The sequence below is a fragment of the Bemisia tabaci genome, chromosome 2 (assembly GCF_918797505.1).
Source record: "Bemisia tabaci chromosome 2, PGI_BMITA_v3".
Taxonomy (NCBI): domain Eukaryota; kingdom Metazoa; phylum Arthropoda; class Insecta; order Hemiptera; family Aleyrodidae; genus Bemisia; species Bemisia tabaci.
This window is the reverse complement of record NC_092794.1, coordinates 59,411,167-59,425,439: the sequence shown is the minus strand read 5'-3', so window position 1 is coordinate 59,425,439 and position 14,273 is coordinate 59,411,167. Positions and strand designations below refer to the sequence as shown.

At 41.1% G+C, this 14,273-nt stretch overlaps 1 protein-coding gene and 1 long non-coding RNA gene across 5 annotated transcripts in view; one reads left to right on the top strand and one right to left on the bottom strand.

Annotated features, from left to right (window-relative positions):
- Positions 1-14,273, top strand: part of LOC109030076 (uncharacterized) — a 337,729-nt gene that overhangs the window by 175,719 nt on the left and 147,737 nt on the right. The gene's annotated exons all lie outside the window — the stretch shown is intronic.
- On the bottom strand, positions 593-4,553 carry LOC140223953 (uncharacterized). Its single transcript, XR_011899208.1, has 2 exons — positions 2,038-4,553; positions 593-931 (listed from the first exon to the last, which is right to left on the bottom strand). It is a non-coding gene; the product is annotated as an uncharacterized lncRNA (long non-coding RNA).

The window sequence follows — 14,273 nt, the reverse complement described above, 5'->3', positions numbered from 1 at the left end:
TTTACGGGGGGGGGGGGGGGGGGGGGCAAAATGACAACAAGAGAATGTTGATACGGCGTTTTTCTCGAGCACGCCCTGCATTGACGACAGTTATGTATAAATCCGGGTTGGCGATGAGTCTCCATCTCAAGCGGCGGGCGTCCGGCCATTAGTGCACGATGCCCGTAAGGATTTATCCCGGGAAAACTAAATCCTCGCGCACGGTGACAGGAATACCCGAGCCAGCCCCGGCCCCCCGCCCCACCATTCCTCCACCACCTCGTTTTCTTCGCTCCTATCCTGTATCACTGCCCATTTCCTCCGTCTCGGATGAAATGATGAAAATCCCTCCGAGGTTTAAACGCAACGCTCAAATTTTCCCCCGGACAAAAGGAGTGGTAGACTCTAACCTATCCTCTTGCCTCCCTCCTACAGAAAGTCAGCGTGAATTTTATTTTTTAAAATTTGACTCCTGGGTGAACACGAAGTGGGTCTTAGAGCTGTACTTGTTGTCGTTTTTTAAGCAGATCCTTTGTTTAAGAGGCCCTGTATGATCAACATCGTGGTTTAAGGAGGATGTAAAGAGGTCCTTAACGTAAGGACTCAACTTAACACATAGTGATACTTTGCTTGTCCTTAGACATAATGTAATCAATTTCATAATCCTTACCCTTGGAGACATCCACGTCTATTTCTCTCCTTCCTCACCTCGTATGATCAACATCGATGGTTACGGAGGATGTAAAGAGGTCCTTAACGTAGGGACTCAACTTAACACATAGTGCTACTTTGCTCGTTCTTTGACATGATGTAGTCAATTTCATAATCCTTACCTTTGGAGACATCCACGTCCATTTCTCTCCTTCCTCACCTTGATATAGTGAGTCGACAATCTTCATTCTGTTACGAACTGCGAAGTTCAAAATTTGATCTCCGCTTTTGTTTCTAGTTCCTGTGTCGGAGAGTGACGTTTCCGTAAATCTGAGATTGTCGGCAACGTCCCTCTCCGCCTCGCTATCGCGGCCCGAGCGCGCATGCGTTTGCGTCTGCGCACTCGCGGAGGCCGGCAGCCAGCGAAGCTGGTCTCGCGCTGGCGGAGCAGGAGCAGTCAGTCGGAGAAATGATCTAGCTGTGGCTCATGCCTGCGATCTTCCTTCACTCAATTTTCACAGCCAAAACCCTACCTCTCTCTTTGGTTTGTCATTGTCATCCGAATTTTAGCGAGTTGCTCTCTTCTGCCCTTGTTGGCTGCTTTCTTTCCTGATCAGGAGCTACGCATTCCGACGTTACGCTATTTGCGGCAACGAAACGGAATCGCGGCAGCTCTAGACAGGGGGCCCAGCCAACATTCCCGTAGAGCCCTGGTGATCCCCACGAGGGGGATCCCCACATGGTGGAAGCGCCTTAGCATTCTCTCAGGCAGAGAAGATCCCTTATGCTGATGTTTGAAATTTTATTCGTCTCGATTCACCTTTAATGATTCTACCAGTACTGGAAAGATATTCTACAAAGGATTCGTTGGGAGCACGAATTTTCAATTCGCAACGTGGATCTTCAAGCTGAGCATCGGACCCGTTTCGCTCCGACCGCGCGACGAGTTGACACGTCCAAGATACGTCAACCGATAGATAGTGTCTAGATACAGTGCTGATATTCGTTCTCTTTCGCTCGTTAGGACAGAGATTCGATTCGCACCTTATCACGCACATAGCAATGAACATTATCTAACCGTTTTAATACTTAAGTATTTCTAAGTATTTTTAATACTTAAGTATCAGTCGGAGAAATGATCTAGCTGTGGCTCATGCCTGCGATCTTCCTTCACTCAATTTTCACAGCCAAAACCCTACCTCTCTCTTTGGTTTGTCATTGTCATCCGAATTTTAGCGAGTTGCTCTCTTCTGCCCTTGTTGGCTGCTTTCTTTCCTGATCAGGAGCTACGCATTCCGACGTTACGCTATTTGCGGCTACGAAACGGAATCGCGGCAGCTCTAGACAGGGGGCCCAGCCAACATTCCCGTAGAGCCCTGGTGATCCCCACGAGGGGGATCCCCACACCTGATCTATCATGAGCTAATACATTATTGAGAGCCTTGAATACTTTTTTGAGGATCTTTAAAATTATTTGGAATTACACCATTTAAAATACATGGAAGTTCTCGATTTGATTTATTAGAACTCCTCAAAAAGTCCTCAAAGTCAATGTTTCTGGTTATTCTGTCATGAACTGATACACTATCAAGAGCCTTCATCAATACTTTTTTGTGAATCTTTTGATTTACGCGGAAACACATTTACCTTGATCTTAAATTCCTAAACCTCCACGAAAATTCTCCGAAGTCTTTTTTTTATTATTATTATTGTTTTTTTTTTTTTTGAGGATCTGTCATGTACCATGTGGAAGAAGATGTAGAGTGAAAACAGTGCCATTAATGTATTCTCCACGACATTTCACCTCAGAGAATGGTCAAATCCCAAAACCCCGTACAAGATCCTCATACCGCGGAACTAAGGAAAAACGCCGTATGAACCTCCAGACGTAGCCAAATCCTCTTTAAAAAAATGCGAATTTTCTAGAAAACTTGCGGATATTTTTGTTCTAATTTTTCGGATGATTTTCCCCCGCAATTCAATCTTAAACATTACAAAATTTCGAGGCATAATAATGGTAACTTCCCCTGAAAATAAATCTTTTGTCCAGGGAAATCCTGCAATGTTCGAATGTTCATCGGGAGTTTTTCCCCAACACGGCAGCATACCGCAGCGTCTTTGGAGAATTGAGGCGCTGCCGCATTCGGCAGGTCTACCTTCGACTTCTCGCGAGGAGGTAAGCGAGTTGAGGATAGTACGAGTGGACGCAAAGCGGGCGATTTTCACTTAGAGATGTCATTATTTGTTCAAAGCCGAGGGAGCGGAGGCCACGCGAGAGGGATTTCTCGTCACGTTCAAACATGGAATGTAAGGTCAATAGCGGAATGATATCATTGAGTTTAAATTTCTCTTAACTAAGGATCCCAGAAGGCCCAAACTGGCTCATCGTTATTCTCCTCGTCCCTCTCAACCCGTTTGATCGCCGGTGCGGCGAGTTTACGATGTATCGATGTAGCCACATTTCAAGATCACACCCCTGGAATCGGCTTTGCGATCGCTTGGGATGGAGAGCCGAACAGCGCACGGATATTAGACTTCCTGAAGTTAATTCGCCTCATGAAAATTTCAAGCGAAACAATCCGATTATATAAAAAAAACTACCCGAACTCAATCATACGTGATAAATTAACTTTTTGACCTTGTTTGCCCCTGCAGAATAGTGTGGACCCCAGATTCTACAACTTAGTAGTTTATATTGGAGTTTGTGATTTGTAGGCCGCCACCGAATGAAGGTGAACTAAACCGAACACCAAATATTTGGTTAAAATAAATTTTAATAACTCACTAGTCAGAGAAAATAAAAAAAAACTTTACACAGCTCAAAATAGGCTATTGAAATTAATCAGGCCAATTCGGCCTGAAGTTTGGTTTCATCTTTACACAAATGCTTTTTCCTCCTGTAAAAATGTGTCAGATCATTAAAATGTGGCATGAAAAGTTATTCGATCGTAATATATGTGGATAGTGCAGAGTTGAATTCGTCGAGAGTTAAATTTGGTGTACACTGTTTGGTTGGGAAACCAGTGAATCGACGTACTCAAGAAATGCCATTTTCTCACTTATTCGTCAAAGTGAAGTTTTAATATGCGCCTTTTTTAATGAAAAAATATGTATTGAGGTGTTCAATTCGTGTTTTTTTTTGTTAAAGTGAAGTCGAGCGGTTGCAATCGCGAACCACTTATACTACATCACACGAGTACTGCGCAATTTGGACCACCCACACAAGCACCTATGTTCGTATAGTGGAATTAATGGCACACAGATTGTCTCTACACACAGCCAGCCATAGTAGTTCCTTCTCGTCGAGTATAGTCCACACAGGAAAGAAACACATTAGATCTAGAGTCCAGACTCTTGAAAACATTGACTAGATAAAGGACTCTTGATTCAATCGAATTTTTCCTTACATCAAGAACCAAGCCTCTTAATTTGAGCGGATTTCCTTTTGGTTTAAGCTTATATAAATCTGATTGAATCAAGAGTATTTTTTCTTGTCGATGTTTTTAAGAGTCTGGACTCAAGATCCAATGTGGTTTTTTTTCCCAGTGCATTTATAATACATTTTGGCAGAGCTGTAACCGTTGCAAGCGCAGAGGAGTGAAAATAACAAAGGAGGGCCAAGTGCACTTTAAGATTGAATCGTACTAAGAGGCGGAGGAGTTGGCATATTTCTGGGGGGGGGGGAGAGAAAACGGGAACGGGAATGCGCTTTCCTAGCCCCCCTCGTTGCTACGACCTTGAATTTAAGCAAACGCATTTTTGGTGGCGTTGATTTCGTAGAAGGACGCCAAAAATGAAAAGCTTTTATTATCACACCTGTCCGACTTCGAATTCATCAAATTCTTCTTCTACCCATCCTCTTCACACAAAAACAAAAAAGTAGAGGTTGTTGAATGATATGGGCTTTCCCAATTTAGTGTGGCAGTATCCTAATGAATTGTGGGACACTGGAAAAAAACACATTGGATCTTGAGTCCATACTCTTAAAAACATCGACAAGAAAAAATACTCTTGATTCAATCAGATGTAAGCTTAAATCAAGAACCAAGCCTCTTAATTTGAGCGGTTTTCCTTTTGATTTAAGTTTAAATCTGATTGAATCAAGAGTCCGTTTTTTTGTCAATGTTTTCAAGAGTCTGGACTCTAGATCCAATGTGTTTTTTTTTCTCCAGTGTAGTGCCGCAATAACGTAGGTTACTAACCCGAATGTCGCGGTACTACCCTAATTGATTGGAAATGTCCATATCATCCAACAAATAGGGGTAGTATCTTAATTTTTAGGGGATTATCTCTTATCGCGTTCGATTCCTGGAATTTGCAGCCTTTCAAAACCGGAATTAGTTTTTATCCTTTCCTTTTATTCTCTTTCTAGATAGAAATGATACATCCAGATTCTACAATTATTTTCATCCTTAAATCTCCCAAAGCTGTCTATCTTGATTTGACGTTTTCAATCCCCCCTTTCATACACTTAATATTTTTTACCATGCTGTTTCATTTATGGAAGTGCTTGTCACATTTCACAACACTTTTACCTCTCAACCTAAACTTCACCGTCACTTAATCTGACGTATGAGGCTGAGAGCCGTTTTTTAGTTCATCGAGATAAGTATTTTGTTTATAGCTCAAGATTTCAAACCGTAGTGTCAGGATGGTTTCATCAATCTTTCGGTTAGAGGCAGCTCCAATTGTCTTTCGTCAAATTTTACCCGTTAAATGTGCCGACACACGCTTTTGTGTCGAATTATTTTTGAGATTTGAAAACAGAGTTCATATGTTTTGAGGTTTCAAGTGGTAGTAATGACTTCCACTGAAGAATATTTTTCGACAATACCTCTTCGATAGTCCTTTATCAACCACTGTATGAAAAAGCTCCGGATAAAGGAGATTTTTGCAGTGCAGTTTTTCTCGGTGTAGCTCATTTCAGGCGTTCGATAGGTTGGGCATGAAATTTGAAAATTAAAGTGTCCAAAATTTTTCCTCAGAATCGTGCCTTACTTTTTTTTCTTTTTTTTTCTTATGAACACTTCTCAACATATTTTGCATGAATTTGTTTGAAATTTTCCTCATTCCTTCGATATATTTCATAAATTTTTGCAATGAGATGCGTCGGTTTGGTTTTCTTTGAAAAGAAAAAATAAGATATATAAACGCATTATAATCAGAGATTAGTATTGGAATTGAATATCGCGTTTTTTGACATCGGTCACCGATACAGGGGTGTTACCTGAAAATTAGGTAATAGATCTGAACTTTTCTTCGTTTTTCCACCAATTGGTTCACTATAATCGGTCATTCTCATCACTTTATTTACCCTGCTCTCCCCCACCAATCTATCCCCCTCGAAAATATTTTATCTTAGACCCGCGAAACTCACAACTCAACTCTGCATACGACACAGCGAAAGGAGAGTTGTAAAGGAGTGGTTGGGGGGGGGGGGGGGGGGGTTTGCGCCGTTCAAAAAAAGATATCTGAAAAGAAACTGACGACAATATTTCAAGTTGGGGCGAGATGATATAAAAGCACATTTTAAAATAACGACATCATAATCAGTGTGAGGGGAAAGTACTAAAAGAAAGAATGCAGAATAAAAGCAGCATTAATCATCAGCCGCTAGCTAATATACACAGAGGATGAAAATGAAAAAGCCACCGTAGGTTCGGGTGTGGACGGTCCTCCTTCCTCTGCTCCAGCGTTTCTGTTTCCCGCCATGAATTCCCGCGCGAAAAATAATTTACGAGATAAACTGTCCCGTTCCTAACATGATTTACATTTTCGCTAGTTTTTAAGCGAGAGGAAGACTGAATAGTGTGAGGGTGGGGGCTGACGGGAAAATATGGATGGCAGCAACTGCAACGCTTAATTGTAACATTTTACTGGGATCCCTCGGCTAATTACTGATTCCAGCTTCTTCACCTTGGGTGAAAAAACCCAGAGAAAAGAATTTTCCGTCATACCTGGCGCTGAGAGTGTCCGTAGAAAACATTAGTTTTACTGTGTTTTACACGTAAACCTTCTCCATGGGACCTGAGGTTCAGGTCATAATAAAATCCATATAGTTTTTGGATTTTTTATCCGAGAACTTGAGGCCCAGCTTCCGAAGTTCGAGGAGCACTTTGTTTGACTGGGAAGAACTCAACTTGCGATGCCTCGAATTATTTTAGGTATGCGCCGTCAATTTGGGCAGCTTGAAGTTAGCAAATGCACTATCCCAAAACTTCAGTCGAGATCCACATGAACACGCACGAGTTTTTTCTTTTTTTTTTCTCCGTGCATTTAAAGACCAGACTTTGCATATACTGCATATGATTTCTCTGATGTTTGCTATTTTAATGTTCTTACGTGTCCAATTCTGCGTTTTAACTACTTGTTCGCACGTTAATTTTTTGTGAAACACTACGGTGCTAATTGTTTCCTCTGAAATAAACTATAAACTCTAAGAACATCTAAAGTTTTACGTTTGTTTAGAGGGGATATCGCTGGCATCTTTGATTGGCCGGGTTTATATTAAGACAAAGTCTCTATTTTCTAGGTGACACATAATTGAACCAATTATTTTCTTTATCACGTAAGCTCTGAAATTGCGAATGCGAGAAAATCATGAAAAAACGTTGCATTTGCTTCGTTGACAATCTTCGAATTCCAATAAATGTATGTTCTTTTGGATGGCTATTTTGAAATCAGACGTGACTGAAAAAACAACCCCTCTTCCTCCAAACTAGAAATTGACGCTTACGTGATTTGGAAAACAATTGGTTCAATTCATCTTTTGGAGGAGATCATAAATAACGTCTAAATCATTTAAATGGACGTATTTCTACCAAACGGAGCTATGTGCATGAAAACATGAGCCCTGAGACCCATACGAGTATATGCATAACAGGGCTCGCGTCATAATGCAAATAGTTCCGTTTGGCAGAAACACGTCCAAACGGAGAAGCTGACTTTGCGGATGTTCAGCATCAGGACAAATGTCATTTTCTGCAAAAGAATGCCCGACTGGCCTGTTTCCTTTATCCGGAAGGTCGAAAATTTCACGGATCAACGCATTCTTTCAAGTTAACAACGGATCCGAAGGCTCGAATTCAACGTTAAAATTTAAGGAGAGCCTCGCGGAAGAGGACGGGAGAGCGGCATGCAGAAAGTGGAGCCACTTCCTCGGATCAGTGGCGTGGCGTGAAGGATCGACTATCGATATTTCTCCATTTGAAGCTGTAGGAAAGAATCGATTATTAAGGCCATCGTTGCGAACACCTTGATAATCGATCTTTTTCCATAGATTTAAATGGCAGATCATTCGATGTATCGCAAAGCTTGCCTCGCCACTTCCTCGGATCCGTATTTTCCAGCGAATTAGCTCCCCTGACCTTCCCGAATCCGGAAGCCAGGTTCGGGACGCAACATACTCACATTAGAGCGAAAAAAAGAGGGGATGGCCGCCGCGCCGCCACCCGCCGCCCAGGAGGCTCCGAAATAAATATTTGATAGCGGAAAATGTATCTTACTTCCGCGATCCCCGCCCGGGCGCCCCTCGATGCGTGGACCCCGAGAGGTTCTTTATTTCATTAACTCGGCACGAACACCCACCCTCTCCGCCGCCCCGTCCCACCCCTTCACCGCCCCTCGTCACGTTCAGACGTCCTGGGCGAAAACGTCTTATCAACAGTTGGACGTCGCCAAACTTGTTCCGATGAAACACAAATGAAACGTAGTTGGTCCGCGTTGAGTAGAAAGGAACCAAGCCACATCAGCGATTGCCAAATGGACGTATTTCTATCAAACGGAACTATGTGTATAATGACGTGAGCCCTGTTATGACTCTATTCTTATGGGTCTCAGGGCTCATGTCTTAATGCACATAATTCCGTTTGATAGAAATACGTCCAATTATAACTGGGCAATTTAATTCTTTACATGGAAACTCATGTGCGGACGAAGCAAATTCCGTAAAATTTCCAAAGGAAGACGCAGAAAAGTTCTGCTGTAACAATTCAAATTCATAATAAAATTTGGCAATCGCTGATGTGGCCTGGTTCCATTTTGCTAAACGCGGTCCAATCATGGTAAGGCATCGCGTGTTAATGTTACGTGAAATTGATGAAGGAGAAACGTGTTGCCTTTATACACTTGTGGTTACGCATTTTGCGTGTTGACGTTAAAGAACGAATGTAAATGTACATTCACTGAACTAACAATAAACCACAAGCGTGTGAAGGCAAAATGTTTCTCCCATATTAATCACAAATTCTACGTTTCATGAAAATTATGAATCTCGGGTTTCCACAGTGTACATTTATATATATTGTTCATTTGTGTATGATGCAAATATTGAAATCCCCCATTCAAAATAAAATTTTCTGCAGTTTCGTCAACGGCGATGTACACATAAGGAAGACGTCCAAACCTGTGTGTCAAAGTCTTGTTAAATTTAACCATTTATTACCACCTTTATTAACTAACTAATTAACCACCTTTTACTTTGAAAAAATTCCTTGAATGTAAATTGTATTTTTCCGTCCGAAGTAAAGCGACGAAGGGTCTCCTCATTACCGATCCAATGTCTAAGTTTTCATGGAAATTTAGACCGTGGTGGAACTCAGCGTATAAAAACCGACGAACGCATCCCTTTCTTTTTCATAAGAGCTATGAAGGAGGAAACAAGATAATATTTTATTTGTGAGACAACTTTGCAACATCGGGATGCTCATACGAGGTTGTTTCTTAGGGCGTGACGTTGGGCACGTTTGAGACGCGATCCGGCCGTACGCCGCCCGTCGCACTGTGACGGGCCCCAAGGGGGTGAGGCAGGGGGTGGCCCACGCGGGCGGGGAAGGGGTGGAGTTGACTCATAGTACCAATCACATTTTAAGCGCTCCCCGGGGGTTATTTCTGGACTTGAACATTATTCTCTCTCGGCCCCGGCTCGCTTTGAGAGTTATCGATTCTCTTGCTCTTCATTGGTTCTTTCGCGGCAGCCTTTGTGGACTCCGCCGGAGGTTCTCGCACCTTATCTTCGCCGACTTTTAACTCTCGCCCGTCCCTCATCTCGGTCTCTCTTTTTTTTATTTATTTTATGATGCACCGAGAAAACAGTTCGGTCATATCGTCTTTCCCCAGACGAAAGAAAGTAACCACCTTTCAATGTTACGGCGCTTCAACTCACAAATTGCATTTTTAGTGGGAAACTGGCTGGTATTTTCAACTGAAAATTTCGCGAACGTCTCTTTTGATTTTTCGCCAAAATCAACAACCGAATACTGAAGGGCTTTGGGAGGATAGGGGACTTTGGCGGCTAGGGGTCGCAGAGCGCCAAAGAGCGCTATAAAAGCGACTTTATACATACATACATACAACTACTGTTACACAATTAGACATCAGTCGAAGCGAAGAGTTTAAAACTCCTTCAAATGGCGCGATACCTCACCACATTGCATGAGAGTTAAAATAGTTGCTGGCCCGGGAACTGAATATCGCACTCGTAGCCACTCGCAATTCAAACAACTTCTTATAGTTTACTTTAGTAGTGTCAATATTGAAAACGCCTTCCGGAATTAATCCCACCTCTTCACCGGAATTAATCCTACCTCATCACATTACGTAAGAGGTCACATAGTTTCGAGGTTTGAATGTGAGTGGTGGAATAATTTAATTTCATTTGGAGGGTTGATGACGCATTCTGTTTCAAGAATCTTGGAACCGAGTTCACCATCAGAGTCAATCTGCTCATCACGTTTAATCAACTATCAGAGAATACCGGATTTACTCCTTCTTGATGCCCTTGTAAGAAACGATAATTCACCGCTATTTCTAGAAACTGAGTACATGTGGTCACCTTCCGGAAAAAGTATCCTAATCGCCATGCGACTTTTAAAAATTTACGCCGCCATTTTATTTTGGCGCGTATACGTAGTATACCGCCTTTGCGATCGTTTCGAACCCTGCTCGATACAATAACCGAGTCCCTTAGTTCCTTACCGAAAAGTGACTACCGCGAACTTCTGAGATTTTCCAAAGCGTGTAAAAAGTTTATTTATCCATCAATAATTATGATTTAAAGTTGTTTCTCATTCTGGGGCTCATTAGTTTATGTGCAGTGAATACCAAGAGTCTACGTTACTTGGTTTTTTCAAAAAAAGCCTAAGAATGCGACGCGCTGATTTAAATTATGCATATATAAGCAGAATCAAGCGAATTGATTCGAGGATGGCTGAGCAGGTCGGCACTCTCGAAATGAGAATTTAACTCCTCCGTTTTGTTCAAAACGTTGCTTTGACAGATCTGTAACCTCGGTTATAATTTCCAAAAGTTGGTACCCGTGCTCTGATAGTGCAATCTGTGTAAGTGCAATCTGTGATGAGCCTCGAGACTCAATAGACCATTAGCTAAACGTGGCTCATACAGGAATCCACTTACCCCTCTCTTTCCCACGCTCCTGCTCACTGCGTCGGCGTCTCGACGAACAATAGCTAATGACGGTTGCCAAGCGATGCCGGGATCCTCAGCCCCTCGCAAAATTACTTACGCTTCATTAACCATTTCACCGTCACGCTAGGATTCGTCCAATTTTCAAAAAAAATTGTTTCGCGAGTTTTTAGCAATTTTTTTCCTTACTCTCCGTTAAAACACGAATTAAAAGAGGTCTCATTCATAAAAATCGGCCAAATAGAAGAGAAGTTACAGTATTCGAAATCCGAAGAAATCAACAAAACTTCTCCAAACAAAAAATAAAATGAAGGGGGAAAAAAAGAAATGTATAAATTACAATTTAATATGATTGACCTCAGAATGTGACAAGCAATTCAATTATAAAAAGGAGAAAAAATTGAGTGAAATTACAAACAAGCAGGAAGCTCCAACGCATTCGCGTCGGAGAGCGGCTCTGGCGACAGTAGTTGTAGTCAAGAATGAGGGCCTAGACACATTTTGTCACTGATGTACAATCCGACAACTGTCGATTCATGTTTTGTAACTTAGCAGATTTACGTAGCCGGTGTATAAATGTGTATTGGCCCTTGATATGCAGAATGCATGGCACTATCACTTGTTGTATACTTTTAATTTTGAAGGCTCTTTGGAGGTCCGCATCCTAAAAAATTTCTCCCACAGTATTTTTTTTAAACTTGTCGTTGTGATTGGGCGCCAATTTCTTTCAATTGAGTGATCATCTTCTTTTTTTGTCAAATAACTAGTTTGTGCAACAATAAGACTGAAACTGACTGTAACTGAAATTTTGTCTTTTTAGATATTTGGTTATTTTGTATTTATTAGATTGTATATTTTCACAGCCCTGTGATAAGAAACTTTGGAATGCATGGTTGATAAGTCGTTTAGCGAGGCTGCAAAAAATTTGCATTTTTATATCTGAAATTGTAGGTAATGGTTTTGAATATCGAATTGCGATATATTACACGGTTAAGATAGGGCTATATGTCTTGTCGTAAGCGGCGACATAGAGTCGATGTCATTTCAATAATCGCCCCGATGGCCACGGTAGTTGTGTGCCGTCTGCCCACGTAGCAAATGGGAGGCGAAAATGGAAGTCATCAGTGCATCGGTGAGTGTTGAACGTGAAAATTGCGCGGGCCGCGCAAATTTCGCGATCATCGATGTGTCGGGGCTGAGCATCCATCATTTTCTATCTTGTTTTGAAGCTATGTGAGTTGTGATAAAGTACATAATTTTTTTGTATTATATTACTGTATAAATAGTGTAAAATTTGTACAGAACTTTGTACAAAATAGTTTCTTGTAAAAAGTGTGGACTACTGCCACGTCGTTTCCATACAAACTCCCAATACGCCGCAAGTACCACAAATGCCCATGTTAACCAAATCACCTCATCATCCATTTTTTAAGGACACAATTTTTAATTCAAATCAACTTACTTTATCAAAACTCCAATCGTTTATCAAATAACATATATCGAGTCATTTTAACAAAATCAAAGACGGCATAATATCATTTATCACACAGCCAAAAACCTAACCTAGAAACCACGATGTTTACAAACTCAAATTGGAGAACACTCATTGGTCCAATAATAAAAATTGATTTGCCGCCTTTTTTCTCTGCAAGCAAAACGTGTGAACATGTCTGAAAATGGGATCGGGCGTCAACACTCAACGATGCACTGATGACTTCCATTTTCGCCTCCCATTTGCTACGTGGGCAGACGGCATTAGACGTTTACGGTTTCCCTGGTAACCTTTGTTTGCTATCAGCTGATATCGAGTAAATGACTAGGAAGCTCCAACCCAGTGGTTAAAGCTTCCTTAACCGCGAAAACTTTAAAATTCAAATTTTCAAATTTTGAACGTAAAGTACATTTTTTCCATCACGAGATAAAAGCACAAACAAGTTTTGAATTGTTGACTGTATCACCATGATTCCAAAAATACAATACACAACATAGCATTGACTAACAATAAAACAGTATGCAATAAAATAAAGTCATGACAAGGAACATAGCCGAAAATGGCGCCGATTCCCATCAACCAACGCGCGGTCTCTACAATGTAACATGCTGCATTGATACTCCCCAGCTGGGACCGTCCGGAATAGCAGCTCTAGTGCAAGCACCAGAGCCGCTAAAAATTAGCCTCTTGCAAGGGGCTTCCTTGTATGAGTTTTGACCTGAAGACAAGTAAATCCCGTTATATTATTAAAACGAAATTGACTCCATAGTTTAATGCCTTAGTTTCTTGAATACGATTATTTTAAGCACTCGATTTATATCAGCAATTTTACCCATGAGGTGATTTCCTGAGAGCTGATAATATCACGAATTTCTCATAGAGCCCTTCAAAAATGGCTTGCTTTTTGGGCAGCCGATTCGGCCATCAAACCGGGGTTTAAATGGAAGCTGATAATAACACAAAGCTCTGAGAACAATTTTAAGATGAGTATAGGAACGGTTTGTACATTACGAGGAGAGGCGGGCATTCTGTTCAGCATATCGATACATAAGTATTTTCACACGTAGAATTCAATTTTCACGTCAGGGAGTCGACATATTTTGATTTTTTCGATTTTATACGGAAAATTTATGGTTTTTCGGGATTGAAATTACTTACAATTGTTTCATGAAAAATGAATGCACCCAAAATGACTATAGCATTTTGACTTTCGCATACCTACGTGCACTCACTAAACTGATTGGTAAATTCAAAGAGTGGGTACATCGACCTGGTATATCAAGTTTCTGCGATTTTTTACGGCAAATCGGTAGATTTTCGGGATGTGGATTGCTTACTTTCAATTCATGAATGAATAAAGCATGGACATGGTTGAGCTTCTTTGCATGAAAAGACGTTTAAAATAACAAAATCAAGACATATTTAATACAATTGCATTTATATCGAGTCAATTTCTTTTCAATAATATAACGGGATTTATAATACCGGTGATTTGGGTATTTTAACCCCAAAATACCTTTAAATCGACTTTATCTTCTAGGAATTCGACAGAATTTTTCCTTTCTTCGCTTAAATTTTTCCGTAGCACTTTTCCTCAAGAATCTGATAAGATTTTGCTTGAGGCGGATCAAAAAACTTAAATTTGTTCGAATAGCTTTCTAGATTCACAATACACGGTCTCGTCAAGGTGCGTCGTTGACCTTGCAGTGTTGGATCGTGAATTCTCCTG